Source organism: Diabrotica undecimpunctata, chromosome 4 (genome assembly GCF_040954645.1).
Source record: "Diabrotica undecimpunctata isolate CICGRU chromosome 4, icDiaUnde3, whole genome shotgun sequence".
Classification (NCBI taxonomy): domain Eukaryota; kingdom Metazoa; phylum Arthropoda; class Insecta; order Coleoptera; family Chrysomelidae; genus Diabrotica; species Diabrotica undecimpunctata.
Window position 1 is genome coordinate 115,320,754 of NC_092806.1, and position 15,584 is coordinate 115,336,337.

General features: G+C 33.0%; 1 protein-coding gene across 4 annotated transcripts in view; it reads left to right on the top strand.

The window, feature by feature from the left end:
- The window catches only part of DAAM (disheveled-associated activator of morphogenesis-like protein), a 524,757-nt gene that overhangs the window by 301,468 nt on the left and 207,705 nt on the right, over window positions 1-15,584 (top strand). Inside the window, exon 1 of one of the 4 annotated variants that reach the window (XM_072530051.1) lies at window positions 3,485-3,504. The exons of the other annotated variants lie outside the window; for them this stretch is intronic. The gene's annotated coding sequence lies outside the window, so the exon portion shown is untranslated. Of the gene's footprint in view, window positions 1-3,484; window positions 3,505-15,584 lie in introns of those variants that run through there. 4 annotated transcript variants of the gene reach the window in all.

Below are 15,584 nucleotides of genomic sequence, written 5' to 3' on the forward strand. Positions count from 1 at the left end.
TATAAAATAGTTAATAATTAAACAAAACTCACAAGAAGAAAATTAAATTAATTAATTACTTTCTTTTTTTTTCCATGGGCAATCCATTCTCACACTCTTCGGGGCCATCTATATTCTGGCATCCTTTTATATGTCCGAACCATGTCAACTCTTGTTTTTCAATCTCCTCTCCTTTATTACGATCTAGCTTCATTTCATCACTCTCGTTAGTCAAAGTCAAATCTATTTTAGCTCAATTCTTCCTTTGTGCCTTCTAGATGTTTGTCTATTTAAGCACTTTTTTCCCAGGTCTTATTGTTGTTGTAATTACTTCTCGTTTTACCTCTCTATTTAACTCTTTATCTTGTATTTTTGTTTGTCTGTCTGCATTTGGCAATGCTTTATGATTTCTTCTATTTTTCTTGAGCTTCTCTTAGATTTTCTCGTCCCACCAATAAGGTTTGTTTGTTATTGGATCTTGTTTTTCTTGACCCTTAACTGGTCCGGTACTGTAGCAGTAACGTAACTGGTCAGGCGTAGTCTTCGAGACTAATGTTTCCAAGAAAGCTAAAATACATGTAACAAACATACCCTGATATATTTATATAAAAATGAACGTATTAGATTTGGGCTAAGAAAAAAATATTAAATAAAACTGAAATCCGTACAAATATTTATTAAAAAGTACATAGTTTTGCAAAGTTAATAAAAAAAAATATCTTCTTCTTCTTCTAATGGCGCTACAACCCTTTGTGAGTCTTGGCCTGCTTAACAATGTTCTTCCATTCTGCCCTGTCGGATACTTTCCTTCGCCACTGCCTGATGTTCATGGTTTTAAGATCCCTCTCTACGTCGTCTATCCATCTTTTACGGGGCCTTCCTCGTGTTCTGTTTCCTTGGGGCTTCCAACTCTGGACTACTTTTACGGCTCGATTATCTGGAATTCTTTCTAGGTGACCAAGCCAGTTTAGCCTTTGTGACTTTACAAATCTGACAATATCTGCGATCTGCATTAGTTCATCCAGCTCGTGGTTCATTTTAATTCTCCACGAACTATCGCTGTATTGGGTTGGTCCAAATATCTTCCTTAGTATTTTGCGCTCAAATATTCTCAGTTGATTTTCATGAGTGGTTGAGAGGGTTCACGTTTCACATCCATATGTGACCACTGGTCTAATTACTGTTTTGTAGATTCTCAGCTTAGACTGACGATTCAGTAACTTACTTTTCATTAAGTCTTTGTATGCATAAAAGCACTTATTACCGCTAAGAATCCGTGCTTGTATTTCTTGACTGATGTTGTTGTTGTCATTTATTATTGAGCCTAGGTAGGGAAAAGTGGAGGCATATTTGTAGGTATGGTTGTCTACCTTCAGATTCTCATGTTCATTCGATTTTGTGCACTCCATATATTTTGTTTTATATATAAACCAAACGTAGCAGCTTCTCGTTTCAGTTTCAGTTCTATAACTTTTTCGCTTAATAAATAAAAAAAATATATAAAAAACAATATGAAAAAAAAATGTATTGCTAGGATAAATGTTCAAACTACACACTATACAAAAAACTTGGTAAAATAAACATCGATCAAAAATGTTCAGCATCAGTTAAACTTTACCATTTTTATATACAATTTTTACATATTGGTTTTGTACATCCCATACGACATAAACTGCAAATCTTCGACATAAAGTGCAACAAACTTTTTTCTAAAATAAGAACATCCGTCTGATTGTCTTCTTGTTCTTCTTGAACTCCAAGTAGCTGGATATTGATTTGAAATACGTAATTGACGTGGAATGTTCCACTTTTTCCTTTTATTACTGGATTGTTTTTGTAGCACTGATGTAGAATGTATGAATTTGCTCTAGAAATGTCCAATACGCGGAAAAAATTGTTAAGGGCCATCTTCGGATTCGACATGTATCGTGTTCAGATTAAATGTTATGATCTTCTGAAATAAATATTGTCTACATTACTGTCACTATCACATTCCTCATTGTACCACTTCAAAAGAGTTTTCTCATAATCGTCATCACCGAAACGCACCCGTTTTGATGACAAACAAAAAAGTAAGACACAGTCCGGCTTCGTTTGAGCAATTACTCTTGATCTAACTAACACATTTTTAGGAACTTAGAGGAACTTGTCTCAAATACACCCAATAGTCAAGCTCCAATAGCTAAAGGCGGACCAGTTAAGAGTTAGGCTTCTTCTTCTGGCTCTTTTATAGCCTTTTTTTATATGTTCATAATTAACCGTCATATAGATCTGTGCTTCGATTAAATTTGTGTTAGTCTCCAAGAATAGAGTAGACGTGTGCTTTCGTTGTCTAAACTATCTAAGTTGAACAATATTTTTTCCATTTTCAGTCTATTTTCTCCATTTTTGTTGCTATGTTGTCTTTGACTAAATGGTGATTTGAGCCATACTCTGCTCCTCTGTTTACTGTTACATCTTGTACTCTAAGTGTAATATGTTATTATTATGTAGTGTATGTGATGGTAAGACATTACGGCGCATTACTAGAAGTACAGATATATGAAGTAGATACAAGGTGGGGAACATCAAGGACTGGGTAAGAAATAGAAGAGTAAAATGGAACGATCATATAGGGTCGAATGACAACAAATAGAATAGTAAAAAAGGCGAGAGACGGTTCCTCAATAGAAAGACGATCAGTAAGAAGACTACGAAAATAACTGACTGGAGGACATTGAAAAACAGAGATTCATGTTTGGATAAAAAGAAGAAGAAGAAGAAGAAAACGGTCGTGTAGTATATTATCGATTTTAGACATCTTGTATGTTGGTACCAGGTGAATTTATGTATGTCCTTATGTGCAAAGAAACCATTTAAAATCGTTTACTGTTGGTATAGGTATATTTCTACTTTATTTTTAAAGTCTCCTTCTGGATTTAATTTAAAACTTTAAGACCTTCTTCAGAAGCTTCTTTTTTATATAGTCATTAACGTATTAAAAAATATTCACTTTGATAAAACGCTCATTGTAGTATTTATGAGATTGATATATTTTTCATATTTTTGGTGTGTAATTTTTATTCCTGAGTTTTTGCATGATTTCCTGTAGTTTATTTCTGATTCGCTGTTTGCCCTAAGGCATATTATTTAAATAATAGACAAGGTTGGAATGCTTTTGTTAAGACATTATCGAGACGGTCTCCAAACAAAAGATATTTCACGTTTATTTTATTTAGTAGAAATTGCATATGTCACTTTTCATATGCCCTTGACAGAAAATCGTCACAGATGATAAGGATGCATGTCTTCAAGTACGTAAATTATTTACTTATCCTCGTGTATTTATAAATAAACTACTAAATTAACAAAACCAATACGGATAGCTAGCTATCTAGAAAAAGGATATCTATCGTTTGTGAAATGTGTGTGACGTGTGGGTTAAATCATAACTGAATTATTAAAGTTAATAATTTTTAAAAAAGTTAATTTAGATAATTTGCATATTGTCTACGAAGATAGCTGGGTTAGCATTAATTACACAAGGTAGGTGATAAAGAATACTAATTTATTAAAAATGACCACCTTAGCACTTTCATTCACATTTAATTTGTTTAAAAGATTATCAACAGATTATTACAGCACATATACGAAGAGTTATTTTTAGTTTTTTTTATCAGTCCGGTATGCTTATGCATGAAATTGCCTATTTGGATCTCTAGCGCACTTTGGTCATTGAGCTTAGATTTCATTTGCTGCTTTGCTTCGTATTTATACTGTACTCTAGAGTAGTATACGAGTATACAAACCGTCATCTTCTTATTGTATTTAGGAGAGATTTAAAACGGCGATGGTGTTACTGGTTTGTTATACTTTTTTTATTGCATTTTTTAAACATTTGCTCCAGTTTAATTTTTTCTATTTGTGTATGGCCCTCGTCAAGTGTGACAGGTAGCTCTTTTAGACAGCAGACTCAATAAAACGCAGATTTAAATTAAAATAAAAATGTATTTGGAACAAATAAATAACAAAATAAAGTTTATTCAAGCCAAGAAAAATCAATATTTAGCCACAGGAAAGAATAGGTATCTCTGATCAATATTCCAAGAACGCGTGCGGTATTTTATTTAGTAGAAATTGCATATGTCACTTTTCATATGCCCTTGACAGAAAATCGTCACAGATGATAAGGATGCATGTCTTCAAGTACGTAAATTATTTACTTATCCTAGATACTAGATAAACACTCTTGAAGAAGCGGTTAGCCTTCAGTCAATACCCTAGGGCCAGAGGAGTTGTTATCAAATCAACACTCTGATGGATCTCCCGTGCGGTTGACCTCCAGTCAACCCCCAGAGGCCCGGTGGAGTTCCCACTAGACCAGCTTCTAGCGGAAATTAATTCTCTCTTGTGGCTTACGCTGTTTGATACGGTCGTAGGCCATCCATAGTCCTAACGCTCGTAGATGAAGGAGGAACTTGTGGTGGAAGTGCGTGTGTACCGAGCGTTGACGGGACCAGACGATGAATACCGTTACATTCCCTTCTCTTTAGAAAAAAATGTAGCATACAGTTTTTTGTAGCGTGGAGCCTAAAACGGCATTATCCTATCAATGGTATGGTCTTTGTCGATTAGGTGATAGCCTACTTCGTAAACTGGTCTTGGATGACTGTCAAGAAGACGCTTCCCTTTATAGATCTTGGGTATGGTTTCACCAGATCAATTGAGACATTTTGCTAAGGCTTTTCTATAGTGGATAGACATATTTTTCCACTGGCTGCATCTGTAATGGTTTACACTGAATGCATTTTTTTATAGTTTCTAACATAGCGTGTTTCTATTTGAACATAGCCAGACTAGTTCAAATTTTGCGCAGACTATTTTTGCTCTATTTAGCAAACGGTTGTCGAAATTCATAACTGGCCTGCTGATATGCCTTTACTATTCGGTTTGGTTTCTGTTCTGGTCTCATTCGATTTATATTTGGGTTAGATTCTTTTTTGGTCCTTCTTCAGATTCAATTCTGATTCGGGTCTTATTCGGGTGAGTTTGTTTTTAGTTATGCTTCGGATTCGATACCTATTTGTGCCTTATTTGGTTTTTGTCAGATCTCTGCTATCTTTAAAAGAAAGTCTTTGTGTTAATCCTGAATCTTTGACGGTTTTTTTGGAATCTATGCCAAAATTTTTGGCTTCGTGCTCTAATTCTTCTTTGGACAGGCCTGAGTCTGTGTCTGTCGAGGCTTACGAAGCGGCATTTCTATTTTTTCCTGGGCGCCAATTTGTGACGATTTAGTTTTGCTCGAATGCCAGTTTGTGGCGCTTTACTTCTGCTAGGAGGCAAATTTGTGATTAACTTTGTTTGGGTAACTTTTTTAGATATCAGACTCAGTAAAACGTAGGTTTAAATTAAAATAAAAATATATTTGGAAAACATAAATAACAAAATAAATTTATATTCAAGCCAATAAAAATAAACTGCCAATCTTGCGACTACGGCCTGGATAAAAATGATACAACAATTACGGTGTGTTAACACATACGCTGCGAAGATAGGAAAAGGCAAGTAAGAGGAATAGAGATCGAACAGGCCAAACAACACTCGGTTAAGCGAGGAGCGAAAAGCGACTAATCAATACTTAGACACGGGAAAAGGTAGGTCTGTCTCAGATCAATACTCAAAGACTGGGTACGGAACTGCTACTAAATCAACACTCTAGTAGATGCGGTTGGCCTTCAGTCAATATCCTAGAGCCAGTGGAGTTGTTATCAGATCAAGACTCCGACGAAACTCCCGGACGGTTGGCCTCCAGTCAACACCCAGAGGCCTGTTCGAGTTCCCACTAGATCAGTACTCTAGCGGAGCTCAATTATCTCTTTGTCGACTATATCTGTGACATTTTTAATAAATGAGAAGAACGCTTTAGCTTTAACTTCGAGGTTGTTCTTCTTTTTTTAGTTCCATGACCGGTATCGATGGTTGGATATTATGTTGGCTACCATATTCGCTATCGTGACTTCATTGAGAGCAGCTCCAAATAGTGATGTAGACGATTTTCCGTACCATTGCCTTAGATTTTTACTCTGTCAGCCCAGCTTATTAGTATTAGTCGTCGAGGTTGTTGGTCGATATTTTTCTTAGTCCATCTTAAAGACTTCTGTTTTCCCTATTTGCCAATCACTAAGCTACAAAAAAGACATGCTTAAAAATTATAAAGATAGGAGTTTCATAACGTAAAATTTCAGTGAAAGTGAAAAACATTTAACTATATGCTATACTCAGTTATCCCTTTTACTATGCACTGTGAAGTAGATCCCAAACAAGATTATTTCTAAATGTTACAAGATTTTACAAGAACTTATCGAAATCCAGTTTTCCAAATCCTATTTATGTTACTTTAAGTTATGGACAAATTATTATGGCTCTTCAAAATTTTTCGTTTTGGTTAACCGCTTCTAAAAAAATTGCTCAACAATGGTTTGAGTTCAGAGCATTAATAAATAATTAAAAAATTATAAATATAGTAAATCTCCCAAGAATATATAATAAAACATAAAATACATTAAGTCAATATTAAATAATACGTAGAGTCGTCTATTTGTTGACAAACACATGAGTAAACACGTGAAATATTTTTTAATAGCTAGGTTATAAGTGGTAATTATTAAGATTCACAGAACTATAAAAAATCCATTTCTACGTAGCTTTCTAAATTGCCATATAAATACGATTAACAATGATTATGACTCACGTAGAACGAACAGATATTTACACAGATTTAAAGAAAACATAAATCTCATAATATAATCGTGACATGAACGAATTGTTTTTTGTATGACGAGAAATATATGTATTTTTTTATCTATAAAGGTTTCTAAATTGGTCCAGTAGATTACGTTCTTAAAGACTTTTTGCGTAATTGTGTATATTAAAACATGCAATATTACATACTTATCTACAACTTCAACAGGTTGGGACTGCAAACAGTCCCTTAAACTACTGGCAGGGCATAGTATATTCCAGTAAATCACTGCTTTGAAGTGTTATTTTCCTCATTACAACTTATTTGCTTGAAAATTTGGCTTTAGGTTCCTCTTATCCTCGACTTCATCTTCGAAGTTGAGCGCAGGGTTGCTTTTCTTGGGGGTGAAAGCAACCCCTTCTCGGAGGTAAAAAAACAAACGTTCAAAATAAGTCCGAAAATAAATAAATTGACTAATTATAAGCAACTTTTTTTCTATAGAGTTTTTTCACTAAGTCAATACTTTTTGAGTTATTTGCGAGTGCAAATGTTCATTTTTCAAAATTAAAACCACGTTTTCATACAGTTTTTCTCAAAAATTAAATATTTATTGAACAAAATATTTTTAATGAAAATTTAACTTATAAAAAAACAAAAAAAATGGTATACTTATAAAGTCTGTAGACCCAGTAGAAGCAGAGTCGGAACTCATGAAAAGTAGGTTTTTATTTGTCAAATTCCAAATCGAATGTTTCAACTTGAAATAACCAAAAAACGAAGAGCACTTTTCGGAAGAAACTCATTTTGCAACACTTCATGCTTGTTTATCCTAACACTTAGTGGTCTTGCGGTTTTTCCCACATAGAAATTGTTGCATTCACAGGGTATTGTATAGATGAAATTCTATTGTCTTTCTTGTTGTTGTTGGATTTGATTTTGGGCAGGACAGATCTCAGTGTGTTGATTGTTTTGAATGTGATGTTGAAGTTATTTTCTGGCCTTTTCACTTTTTCTGATAAGTCCTTTATATATGGTATTGTTGACATCTTTGAATCCCTTCTTGTGAGCGTTTCTGCATTGCTTGTGATGTTGTTTTTTTCTCTTTAATCTTGTGACATTCTTTGTTTATAAATGACCAAGGATAGTCATTTTTTCTTAAAACTTTTTTTAGCAGGTTGTTTCTTCATCAAATCCATTTTCATTGGAGCAGGTGTTTGGGGCTCTTTCATATTATGATTTGATAATTCATTTTTTGATTTTTACGTTGTGGTTTAAGTCATTGCATAAGATGGTTAATATGTCTGGGAGGCTTATCGCATAGACATATTACATATTATACTATCGCTTAGAAAATATTTATACCATAAAAAAGCTTCAAACAGCTATATGGGGATTAAAAAAATTATTCCATTAGGTCGTTGAATCGAAATAGTGTTGGACAATTTTCAATTAAACCTACTAAATTATGAAAGAAATGCTCATTTTGATGTTTCAACTGGTAAATCATCTGCTACAGATATTTCAATATGTGATCCAACATTGCCAGCTACGTTACTTTGGGATGTACTTTTTAATTTAAATGATAGTGACCACTTTCCGATTGTAATAATAAATCCTGACGGTATATAATACTCCTGTAAAAATGGAATATCAAAAATACAAATTAGCAAGACTATTATAATCTAGTTTTAATTGAAAAGAATACATTACATGCAATTTTACAATCAAATAAAAATATTGATAGTCAAATTCAAGAGTTTTCCAATGTATGATTAAATGCCGAAAAAGCCGTTGGCAAAATGAATTTCAAATAATTAAATTCATCAGTACCTTGGTGGAATTCTGACTGTCATGTCGATTCAGAAAATATAATACACTTGAAAATAAATTAGAATTTAAAATAAAATAAAATAGTAAATAATCAAATAAAATTCAATGGGTTGAATCCAAAGCTATTGATATACCCCCTGATGACCTTTCTCCTTTAAATTATTCCATAATAATGAATGAATCAAAATACTCACTCAATAAAACGAAAAACTCTTCTCCCGATCCTGATAACATCTCTGCAATATTTCTTCAAAAACTTCCTTCATCTGCTAAGAAACACTTTCTGAATACCAACATCTCTGTCAAATTCATATAGATCTATTTTTTAACACTGGATAATCTTATTAGTTTAGAGTCTGAGATTCATGAAGCAATGGCATGTGGACAAAATTGTATCGCAGTATTTTTTGATATAACGAGGTTATATCAAAATACAACGGATACGATTCGGATTGGTGACATGATATTATTTACACTTAGTCGATGGGGAATAAAAGGTAATATAACACAATTCATAAAAAGTTTTCCATCTGATCGAACTTTTAATGTACGAGTTAACGGTACTTTAATTAAAAATACACCGAAAATTAATTCGAAAATTCAAAAAAACGGAATTCTCCAAGGATCTAATTTAAGCGTCTCCCTATTTCTTATTGCAGTAAATAATATTATCTTTACTTATGACTTACCAGTAAAAGCTAGACTCTTTGCTGTTAATTTAATCGTTTTTGTTAAGGGGATAAATGATAAAACTCTCCAGGCCCATCTACAGAAAGTACTATGGAATCTCGAATCACGGACAAATTCTAATGGTCTTCAATTATCAACACCAAAGTCAAAGGCTATGTTATTTAAAAAAAGGAAGTTATATCACTCCAGAATTAAAACTATTTAATAAAGAAATAAAATGTGTTGAGAAAATTTAATGTTTAGGAATGACATTTGACAACAGATTATCCTGGAATCACCACATTCATGATCTAAAGAGTTCTTGTCAATCTGTACTAAACATTATAAAAACTGTTGCACACAACACGTGCGGAGCCGATAGTAAAACTCTGACTCTTGTGTAAGTCATTGATCAGGTCCAAACTCGATTACGCTTGTATTATTTACAATTTAGCAAACCCATATTTGATAAAACAACTAGATCGAATACAAAATAGTGCTATACGAACCATACTAGGTGCCTTTTATACTACCCCTTCAGAAAGTTTACACTGCGAAGCTGGAGAAGTTCCCCTGGGATTTCAGAAAACAACTTTCACTAACATATGCGGCATCAATTCAAGCAAATCCTATGAATCCTGTTAAATTCAGACCGTTTCAGGAATATTTTTACTTGAACATATGCTAGGCTTGACTTTCCTTTTTATGAAATGGTAAATAGATACCTCAATGAACTTAAATTCAAATTTCCAGATACCTATTGTTTATCAAATGTCAATACTGTTCCTCCTTGGACTGTTTCCATCCCAACTATCAATACCAAACTCTCCATACATAAAAAACAGATAACCATCTCAAATCATTATATGAATATGTCCTCCAAGAACTCAAGACATACAGTAACCATAATCTTATATATACCGATGCCTCTAAAACTATAGAGGGAGTGGGAGCAATATTTGAACAAGTGGAGTCAATCAACTACCAAACTACGAGAAGTAAAACATTCGATAATACCTTGGAAATCAACCCCAAATAAGCATTTATATCAAATCATGAATGTGTTGCTTGTGTGAGTCCATTTCAAAAGGTAAAAAAATAATAAGAGAATAATTTTAGCATTTATTTAACTTTGTATCGAGACCTGAAGATGCTTTGCATATTGTAGAAAGCGAAACCGGTCGTCTGGATAGTTAAATTATTTCTTTTACCATTTACATCAAACTATCCTATCTCGTCTGAGAAGAGGCCACACCGCCATCACCCATAAACATAGCGACAGCGCCCACCAAACTGGCGTGACATGTAACATGGCAGTGACAGCACGGGCACGGCACTAGCATGGGAGGTAGCGTACACCAAAGTAGCATGACATTAAAATGACTAGTAGCATGCTACTATCAGTAGCATAATATTTCAGTAGCTTGGTTCTAAAAGGGCCAATGTCAATTTTAGACTGTTTGGGCATAAGTGCATTTTTGTCTTAGATTTCAAATAAACAACACTGTGTAAAAAGGGCCAATGTCTAGATAGAGTAACAACAGACTTACAGCATTACTTTTGGCCAATATCAATCTCTAATCAACACTAATTTTTAAAGCAAAAAGGACCAATGTAGACTTCAGCCTCAATGCTTCTAAAAATTTTATTTCTGTACAGGCCAATGTTGACATTGGCCCTTTTTTAACAAAACCTTCTTCGATTTGATTTGACATTGGCCCCTTATTTCTAGGTTAGGTTTCTGTCTATACACATTATCGTGAGTGCAAAAGTAGTACCTAATCTTTGTATTAAAAAATCGACAGTGGCTCTGAGGCCTCTGAGTGTGTGTTTTAAAATACAAAAAGTGATGGAGCAGTTATACCGTGGAAAGAAACTTGTTAACTTGTGTAAGTTAGACAAAATGGAAGCAAATAAACAAGCCGGTAAGTAAATAGGTTAACTTTATTTTAAAAATTGGTAATATTACAAGATTTAGATGTAAGGACGAAATGATAACTAAGTAAAAAATTGTATACTCAAAAAATGTACCATTTAGGACAAATTTAGTGACTAGGCCGACTGTACGAATATTAGTAACTTATGCTAAGACATTTCAGTCCTATAAATCTTATTTTCAAATCACTTAGTGCAATTTAATAACAATTTTTATTTAAATTTTAGATAATGTGCCGCTGCCTCCAAAACAGGATGATTCGACTGTTTTACAAGAAAACTATGATCCTGGACTAAGCATTTCGCCAGGTAGATAAACCAATGTAAATAGTTCTTTGTTTCAGATAATTAATTTTTTGCTCTCTTTGTTTCAGACAATAAATTACAAGATATAACAACTGAACAATCATCATCGAAAAATACAATAAAGAATAAACTGAGGTCGAAATCTTCTGTGATATATAAAGAAGAAGATGATAACTCAGAACGATTTAAGACTTTTGATGGAAGTTCAAGTGATGAATTTGAACCTTATGATAGTGACTCTTCTGACTCGGACAACTCAGAACCTAGTAAAATACAAAAAGACAATCATATTACTGCAGAATCAAAACATACGCTGACTGTCTGGAATGAAACTTCTTATAGAAGAGGAAGAAAAAAAGTTCTGGACGGAGAACAAATTAGAAAAAGGAAGCGTAATCCAAATAATTGGGAAAAGAATAAAAGAAAGAGCTTAAAAACAGTTGGAAAAGAATATGTTACAATTCAAGGTAAAAAGATTTCAGAGAAATCATTAAAAAATCCATGTCAATGCCGAAAGAAATGTTTTGAAAAATTATCAAATGAAGAAAGGCAGACCATTTTTAGTGAATTTTATAATCTTGCTTGGGAAGCTCAAAATCAGTTTATTGCCAGTCACATTCAAGAAAGAGAGAAGGCAGTACAAAGAATAAGAGGCCGTAATGAAACAAGTAGAAGAAAGTATAGCAGGCAATATTATTTAGATTGTAACTCAGAGAGAATTGAGGTTTGCCAAGTTATGTTTTTATCAACGTTAGATGTAACCTTAAAAAAAGTTCGGGTAATAATGAACAAAAAGCGTTCCTCAACATCAAATATTTGCTCAAGCGATGGTCGTGGAAAACATACGAACCATCCAAAAATAAAGGAAGAGGAGAAAGATGTAATAAGGCAACACATTCTGATGTTTCCTTCGTTTCAAAGTCACTACGCTCGAGAGAAAACTGCAAAGAAATATTTGCCTTCCGATCTTTCTATTTCAAAAATGTATAGGCTATATTGTGAGTATTGCCAAGAAAACAACATAACACCTAGAAACGAATCACTGTACAGACAAATTTTCGTGGAAGAATTTAACTTGTGTTTTAAAAAACCGTATAATGATACGTGTACTACTTGCGATAAGTTTTCTTTACTCCTTAAATCCGTTACAGATGAATATGAAAGAGCCCAACTTGAAAGTGAAAAATTACAACATCAACACTTAGCAGAGTTTGCTTATGAAGAGAAAAAGAAAGATAGACTGGCTTGCAAACTTAATCCAAATTTGGTGGTATTCAGTTTTGACCTACAAAAATGTTTGCCCACTCCCTACTTAAAAAGCAGCATTTCATTCTATAAAAGAAAATTATGGACTCTGAACCTTACCATTTTTGAGACGCAAGGAACTACAAACTCAGCTAAATGCTACCTATGGAATGAAACTATAGCTCAAAGAGGTGGACAAGAAATTGCTTCCTATCTATACACCTACCTAAATAGTATTCCCTCTCATATAAATAAAATCATTATGTATAGCGACTGCTGCCCTGGGCAAAATCGAAATATTTTACTATCAGTTATGCTTCTTACCGTTATTGAACATTCCAAACACCAAGGAAGGAAGATTGATATTTATCACAAATTTCTAGTACCCGGACACACTCACATGGAAGCAGACACTATACATGCTGCAATAGAAAAAACTAAAAATTCTACTACTGCCAGGATAGATATTCCTAGAGACTGGGCTAACCTTATTCGTCTAATACCCAGAAAACCACCAATTTTTGTTCAAGAAATGAAGCAAGAAGAATTTCTTTGTTTTAAATCATTATTATCTGGCAAATTTCAGCATGCAAAAACCAATACTCAAGGACAACCAGTGGTGTGGTCTAAAATAAGACTTATTTACTATTCAAGTGAAAATCTTGGCGTGATGAAATACAAAAACTCCTTTACCGACGATGAGCCTTATAAAACATTGAGCTTATTAAGAACAAGAACTAGAAATTCTGGAACTACTCGTTTGTTACCAATCTCTGATAAACCATTGGGCATACCAGCGAATAAAACACAACATCTGAAAAACATGTTACCTTACGTTGAGGAGAGTAGTCGTCCATATTACCTTCAGTTTCTCAATACTTTGACTACATCACCATCTGCAACGGATACTTTTATTGCAGATGAGGAGTACGATCAAGATGATGAGATGTAATATTACCATTGTAATCCTACTGATTGTGACTATGTTTTTATAAAATAAACATTAATCTCTTCAAATTATTGCAATGTTATTATTCCTTAATTGGGCCAAAGTAACATTTTGGAGTATTTTTTTGTTTTTCTAAAAGGGCCAATGTCATATTTCCAATAAAAAAAAACAAATGTGGGTCAGTTTTACTGATGCCAAACATTCCGTAATCTATGTAAGAATGACAAGACAAAAAAACAGTGTTGCAATATAAAAAATATTAGCAATAACTGTAGATCATTTTGTATAAGAATGTTCTAAAGCAGTTTCCCAAAAACAGCGTTTTATGACTTTGGCCCTTTTAGAACCAAGCTACTGATTTAAATTCAAAATATCGTCCTCTGAGGATGAAGTTATGCTAACGCTTTTAAACGTCAACAACATGAACAAAACTCCTCCGCAACGTCAGTTTTGGGTACACCCTTATTGAAAAGAGATGCAAAGGCATAGTAAATTTAATGTATTTAAAGAAATAAAAAATTCGGGACTTGTGTTGTCACAGATACCTGGAAATTTCTCAATTAATGAGACAAAACGAATATTAAATTCTGGACTGTCTTCCATATTTAAATTGTTTAACACGGACTGTTGTGAAGGAACTGATACGAAAAATTTGTCATCTATAAATGTACTAAATAAATTGTAAAATTTTAAATTGTACTACGCCAATGACCCTTTGAGGTTAAGGCATAAATAAATAAAAAATATAAATATAATTGTAACAGATCATAAAAAACTATACCCGGTTCACAATTTGTTGATAGCTCACTACAAGTTTAACCCTAATTAGAAAACTGAAATACATAGAGGATAAGTAATACGATATAATTGTAAAAACCAACCTAAAACTGACGGTTTAAGACGTTTTCGACTAACCCACCTTATATCTGAAGGTATACAATACCTTATAATCCTATTACGGGGGTATTTTGAATGGTTAGATATGAACGACCAGTGTCGTAGAGTATATGATTGAAACATTTATTTGAACTAAATAAATATATTTTTTAAATTGTACTTATGTAAATTGTATTTTTTAATAAAACTTATTTATTTTATTCAAAAATAAAAAGTTTCTTGCCATTTGTTTTTTAAAAGATACATTTATTTAATTAAGGAAAAAGGCGCCAAATGTCGCCTGGCAAAATTTCCAATGTGTTTTAAATGTATCCATTATTTTCGAATCCGGAGAAAACTAATAAATATTTTTGAAAAATTTAAACGCAGAATGAAAGATTACATTATTACTCAGGGCAGAAAGTCTCTGAAAACTTCTACAGTGTTTATTTTAATATGTTATGTAACAGGGGTGAAAATAAAAGAGAAAATATAGTATAATTTTTAATTGAAAATATTGCATGCAAAAGAAACTTTTTATTTATTCTAAAAAATATTTCATTCTGCTTTTAAATTTTTCAAAAATGCTTTTTAGTTTTCTCAGGATTTGAAAAAAAATGGATACATTTAAAACACATTGAACATTTTCACAGGCGATATTTTGCGCCTTTCCCCTTTAATACCTTACGATTACAACTACTATTACTTACCTTATATAATTACGATTAGAAAACTATTTAAATTCAAAATAAATAGGATCAACTTCGGAATCCGAGTCGTCTTGAGGGTTAATAATTAGGTTAATAATCTCTACGGTCGCATCAATTATGTTATCAAGATCCCACATTTTTTGTTCTTCTTCTATTACATGTCTTACTGCATCTTTCCAGTTTTGTTTTGTAATATGTTGTAAGACTCGTATAACAATTCACGTACAACTTGTATTTTATATGACGTATTTTTTCTAGCCACATAACTTTTCATTTGTGCTCAAATGAGTTCAATTGGATTTATTTTGCAGTGGTAGAGTGGAAGTCTAAAGACTGTGATGTTTCGCCTTTCCGCCATTTTGTC